Source organism: Chrysochloris asiatica, unplaced genomic scaffold (genome assembly GCF_000296735.1).
Source record: "Chrysochloris asiatica unplaced genomic scaffold, ChrAsi1.0 scaffold00285, whole genome shotgun sequence".
Taxonomy (NCBI): Eukaryota; Metazoa; Chordata; class Mammalia; order Afrosoricida; family Chrysochloridae; genus Chrysochloris; species Chrysochloris asiatica.
Genome location: NW_006408803.1, coordinates 80516 through 86992, shown reverse-complemented (window position 1 = coordinate 86992; position 6477 = coordinate 80516). Strand labels below are relative to the sequence as shown.

The 6477-nt window shown below is 41.4% G+C and overlaps 1 pseudogene; it reads right to left on the bottom strand.

Annotated features, from left to right (window-relative positions):
* Positions 1-5594: 5594 nt before the first annotated feature.
* LOC102831447 lies at positions 5595-6248 on the bottom strand (annotated as a pseudogene).
* Between the last annotated feature and the right edge of the window lie 229 nt (positions 6249-6477).

Here is a 6477-nt window from a genome sequence, read left to right as displayed (position 1 = left end):
CTACAACGTGCCCAGTGAAGGAGGCTTCCTGCGAATCCTCTATTGACTTTTATACAGTACTTGTTAAGTGCCATCGAGTCAGTTCTAACTCATAGTAACCCTGTATAGGGTTGCTGAGGAGCAGCTGGTGGGTTTGAGCTGTCGACCTTGTGGTTCACAGTCCAGTTGCTGAATCCTACAGCGCTACATCAGGAGTCAAATATAGTAATTAATAGCACTTAATACTAATGGTTCTGCTGTGCATGGAGTCGCTATGAGTCGGTTCCGACTCGATGGCACCTGACAACAACAACAATACTAATGGTACTTAGTACTTAATAGTTCTTAATACCAGGATTCCTGGTGTGGCACTGTGGATTAATGCGCTGGATTTCAAGGTCAGTTTGAACTGCAAGGTCAGCAGTTTGAGCTCACCGGCCACTCCTTAAAACCCTATACAGGGTCAGAACTGGTTCAACAACACTTAACAACAACAATACAAATGTAGCACAATGAAAACTATGTAAGCCAGAATTCATCTAGACTGCCTCATCATTTCCAGGTCTTGCAAGTTTTCTGCCTTTGATAGGGTCTTACCACGTTTCTATACTCAGTTTAGTAGAAAATATTTGATTTTTCCTTTTCTAAGAGTTTTCCACCATACCCAGTTTCCGACTTTCACCAGTTTTACTGTACTTACTATTTACTAAGATTTGATCTTAACCTGTAAGTGGCAGAGCTGATATTCTAATTCAGGGTCTTTAGCAATCCTATCAGGTTTGGACATGCTATGGTAACAAAATATCGCACACAAGATTGATTTATCTTTACTCACACTGTTGACTATGACTACTCCACATTACTCTCATAATAAGATCCAGGCTGATGGAGCCGAGCTGTCTATCTGGGGCACACCTGGTCTTGTGGCAGAGGGAAAGTATGCATGGCAAACTACCAGTTATCTTTCAAAGATTTTGCTCAGAAGTGATATACATCACTTCTCTAAATCCATTTACAACTTACAGGGCCCCTCCTGAGTTTAATGTGATGGTGGTATATAACCTTGGTGTTGGTATGAGGGGTTGGGAATCAGTAATTTCAAGCAATAACATACCACCAGCAATGTAGTTTGAGGAGAAGGGGAAGACGGTAGAAGATAGAGAACATAAATAATAAAACTGATTACAGTTTTATTCTAGATAAAGATCCCTAGTACTATTGACTTGGTGGAGGACATTCTAGAATATTCCTCAAAGAGTACCTATTAATTAATGTATTTAATCAACATATCTATTCAGGTAAAGCATTTTGTTCATGTTCTTTGCTCAATTTTTCTCTTATTTTGATCTTTTATATAAAATTGACCAACACATGGTGACTCCGTGTGTCAGTGGAGACTTGTGTTCAATAGAGTTTTCAATTGGACTCCTCATGTGATGCTTTAGGATCAGCACTGGACTACGAACCACATGGTTTACAGTTCAAACCCACCATTGTTCCTCAGAAACCCTATACAGAGTCGCTAAGAGTTGGAACTGACTCGACAGCACTTAACAACAATAACAATGTTCAGAAGGAAATCACCAGACCTCTTAGTGTAGTCAAACCTCCAGCCTTCTGGAGTTGGCCATTTGCCTCACCCTGAGATTCCACTTAAAAAACAGAAAAAAACAAAATCAAACTCATCACCGTTAAATCGATCCTGACTCATAGCAACCCTATATAGGCTTTCTGAGACTGCAAAACTTTACAGGAGCAGACAGCCTCATCTTTCTCCCATGAAGCGGTTAGTGGTTTTGAACTGCCAACCTTGTGGTTAGCAGTTCAGTGCTTATCATACAGCATTACCAGGGGTCTCCTCTTAAAGACTGTTGTTGTTTACGCTAAGTGCCATTGAGTTGGTTCCGACATATAGCGACCCTATACAGGGTTTCTGATCATTGCTTTACCTTTTCTTTCTTTCTTCTTTCTTTCTTTCTCTCTCTCTCTCTTTCTTTCTTTCTTTCACCTTTATGTAAGAAAGTGCTATTTTTGGTTGGGTTTTGCTACTAGGAAGTTTAAAATATATATGTGGTTTCAGCTTACAAAAATTTCTTTCCCACCCACTGATAAAAACCATTTTATCTACAGCTTTAGAATTCTAATTCTTTTATCGTTTTAGTGTCTACATTTAAATCTTTAACCCAGCAAGAATTTTTTTATGTGGGATTTGAGGTAGAAATATTTCTTTTGAAGTGTTTAGCTATTTGTCATAATTATTGTTGTTAAGTGCCATGGAGTAGGTTCCGACTCATAGCAACCCTTTATAGGGCTTCCAAGGAGCGACTTGTGGGTTTGAACTGCCAGCCTTGCAGTTTAAACAAGCTTTGCAGTCCAGTGCTTATCCACAGCATCACACCAAGACTACCTTTGTCACAATACCATTTTAAAAATCCAACTTTCCCCCACTGATTTGAGATGACTTTATCATAATACTAAGTATATTTGGAATCTATTGAATTCTTGGAACAGCATCACTTACACTAAATTATTTGTCAAAAATAGTCTCATAATACGAGGGTCAATCGAAGTTGTTGTTAATGTGCCGTTGAGCCAGTTCTGACTCATAGTGATCCTATATAGGGTTTGCAAGAAGTGGCTGGTGGGTGTGAACCTTGTGGTGAGCAGTCCAGTGCTGATCCTACAGCGCCACATCAATACTCCACAAAATCATTTGTTGTTGTTGTTGTTATGTGCCGTGGAGTCGGTTCCGATTCATAGCGACCCTGTATAGAGTTTCCGAGGCTGTAAATCTTTATGGGAGCAGAACGCCTCATCCTTCTCCCGCGGAACAGCTGGTAGTTTCTAACTGCTGACCTTTCTGTTCGCAGGCCGATTCGTAACCACTATGCTACCACAGAATCATAGAAACTTTTATTCAAAAAAATAACATATCCTTCCACCAGGTCTATACACTTCTGAAGATCGTATTTCCATCTCTCTAACTGCTAACGTTAAGGTCGGCAGTTCGAAACTAACATCTGTTCCGTGGAAGAAAGATGAGGCTTTCTGCTCCCATAAAGATTTGCACCCTCGGAAACCCTGTGCAGGGTCACTATGAGTCGGAACCGACTCCACCGTACTTAACAACAACAACAACCCTTCCCAGGGAACCAACTTGACGGCACTTAACCACAAACTCTTCCCAGAAGTCTTGGTGTGGTGCTGTGGGATAAGGCACTGGACCACAACGTCAGTTTGAACCATAAGTTGGTGGTTCAAATTCTGCAGTGGTTCCCCGGAAACCCTCTACAGGGTCTCTATAAGTCGTAACTTACTCGACAGCATTTAACAACAACAACCCTTCCCAGAAGAATTCTGCCCTCTTTGATTTATACCACATCAAAACAACAGTTTCAGCACCCTCAAGGGACACAAATTGTGTTCATTTGAAATGTTCTTTGAGTTTGAGGAACAAAAAGAAGTCTGAAGGGGCAAGGTCAGGGCTATAGTGTAGATGAAGTGTGGTTTCCCAAAGAAGTTCTCTTAGAACAGCCTTGCTACCCTTGAAGAATGAGCAGATACATTGTGATGGGAAAAAAAATTCCTCAGTACAACTTTACTGACCTTTTCCTCACCAATATAGTTTCCCATTTTCTTAAAACTTCTTCACGATAAGCCCACGTAATGGCCCCGTCCTTTGAGAAAATCTATCAAGATTGCCCCCTTTGAAAACCTAGAAAAGAGGAGTTGCCATAACTTTTTGAGCTGACCTCTGTGTCTTGAATTTAACTGGTCCAGAAGATCCCCTCAAAAGCTACCATTTAGATTGGACTTTGGGTCTGTGGATGCCAGAATTGGTAAATCCATGACTCATCCCTGGTTAAAATTTGTCCCATAATAATTGCCTTCATTAGCTTTGATCTTGCTAAAAGACTGATAGAAAGATTAGCTCTTTGAGCTAGGTGATCTTCATGCATCACTTTTTTCTATGTTTTTTTCTTAAGATACCCGTGAGACTTATACACGTGTATTACTAAATGAACTTGTCTGCAGATATCCACTGATCACAAAGGTATTTGTAAACATTTGGATTAAACCTGTGCGTGTATGAACTGGAACCCTAGTAACAATACTTTTGACTTACCCTCATACATTTTGACATCTGGTGGGCTGAATGTTATGTTTGGCAATAATGTGAAAGGCTCTGATCTGGGATATAAGGAAGGTATTTGCTTCCCTGAAATTGTACTCAGTATTTCAAATGTGCATGAATTTTCCTGGAGGGATCATAGTGTTAATTAGATACTAAAAAGGATCTATTACCCAAAATAACATTAAATATTACCAATCTAGAGAAAGCAAAAACAATGTAATGGTATTCAATGTTCTTCATTGAAAAATTAGGCAGATATTAAAATCTTTTAGTAACATTTATAACAATGAAAATTTATTTGCTTTTATAGGATTTCTTTAACCTAGCAGTATAACAAAACCAAATTTGTTTGTGTTTTTACTTGTTTTCTTTTAAGGCCTACTTACCTTACCTGTATATAAGCAAGTATATTAGTCTATAAGCAAGCAGAAGTACATAAGCAAGCAAGGAAAAAATTCAGTAGTAAACAGAGAAATACATTTATCTGATGACAAATCTAAAGAGTACTAAACAGACCCCCAATGAGATGGATCAGCCAGGTGGCATCATTAATGGAATCAAGTGTGGCAGCAGTAGTGAGGTTGGCCCAGGATTGGACATTGTTTTGTTCTGCTGTGCATGGGGTCGCTATGAGTCGGTTCCGACTCGATGGCACCTGACAACAACAACAAACATATCCATAGTGTGAGTCAGATACTATGTTCAGTGCTATCATCTGGAAGTCTTTCTGGCCAACTAATCTAAAGTGGCCTCTCCCAGTTATTTCCTTACAATATGTAATCAAAATGCAGATCTTGTTTTTGTTTTTTTTTAAGGTTTTTCCAAGAAGCTTCCATTGAAAGTGCTTCATTTTATTAGTCTGAATGTTAGTTCCAGAAAATGCCAGAACAACTTCGAGTTGAAATAGTTCAGGGGTCAAGACATTCATGTGGACAATATTAATAGGCTAGGAACCCACTGTCCCCATTCTCCAGAGTCTCGAAAAGTTGACAAGAATCCAATTAAATAATGGTATTCCTTCTCTCTCATCCTAACATCCTTCCTCAGATGCAGTCTTCAGCCTGGTGACAGTTTGAAGCCTCAGATCCAGTGTCCCCACAGCTATAGTTCCTGGGGCACAGCAGGTGGCCTACAGCTTCTCCAGCCCTATAGGGTATCCATGGAGACACCATGGTATAGAGGGGTGGTTACATCAGACCACCTGACCAAGCTCTTTCCAAAAGAACTTGTTTGAGTGGGTTTGCAGCCTATGCAAACTACCCAGTGTGATTTCTGTATTGGTGATTCCTCTGTTGTGAGATTCTGTAGGCTCAAGTCAGATCCATCTGTTTTCTACTTGAGCAGGGTCACTGAATGTGACGTTTCTGTCTGGCTCCCCAGAGAGGACTTCATCTTACTCCAGGATGGTGAGGTAAAGCAGTCCATGGCAGAAACCAGGCAAACAGTAGATCACACCCATGCCTTTGCAGTCCTTTTTTGGTCAGGACTTGTGACCCATCTTGGCCATCATCTCTTCATAGACTGTCCATGCCATTGCTGCCAATCAGAGTTCTGTGGAGGGCCTGGGGGACCCCCCCTTGGAAGAAGCCACACAAGCCATAATCTTTAAAAATGAGTATAACTGCTTGGGCGATCCACCGAAATTTCACCCGGACAAGCTGAAAATGAGTTTTGATATCTGCAGGTTAAGCTACCAGGGAGACCAGAATACCAGCAAATATCCCACGGCTGAAATTCACAAAAGGATTAAGGAGTGTATTCACACTGGTCTTGGGACATTGTGGTTTTGGTCTGGTTGTAAAACATTAGGTAGATTCTAGAAAGGGCAAATCACGGCAAATCACGAAGGAGTGTAGCTGTTAAGCCGCTGAAGAGTCTGCGATGTCCCTAGTTTCAGTAGATGGATTTCAGGGCTGCGTAGATGGTCTCATAGCCATACCTACCTCTCTTATAGCGTGTCTTGGTCACAGTGATGGGTGACATGCAGACCCCAACAATGGTGCGAGAGCACCCTCTCCCCATGATGACCGATTCCAGGGCGGTTGTGGGGGGGAAGGGGGTCTTTCAGGAAGTGGGGCTTCAGAGAGTAGAGAGAGGCAAAGTAGATTCCAGTGCCAAGGACATATCTTGCAATGGATCATGGGCTGAAGACTGGAGAGTCTGGAAGCGTGTTTTAAGGAGATCCAGAGTCCTGGTATGGCACTGAAGGGTTAATGCGTCAGACTGCAAAGTCGTTTGAACTGCAAGGTCGGTGGCTCATGCTCACCAGCTGCTCCTCGGAAACACTATACAGGGTCGCTATGGATCGGAATCGACACGACGGCACTTAACAACAACAGCAACAGGGGTTGAAAAAGGAGGAT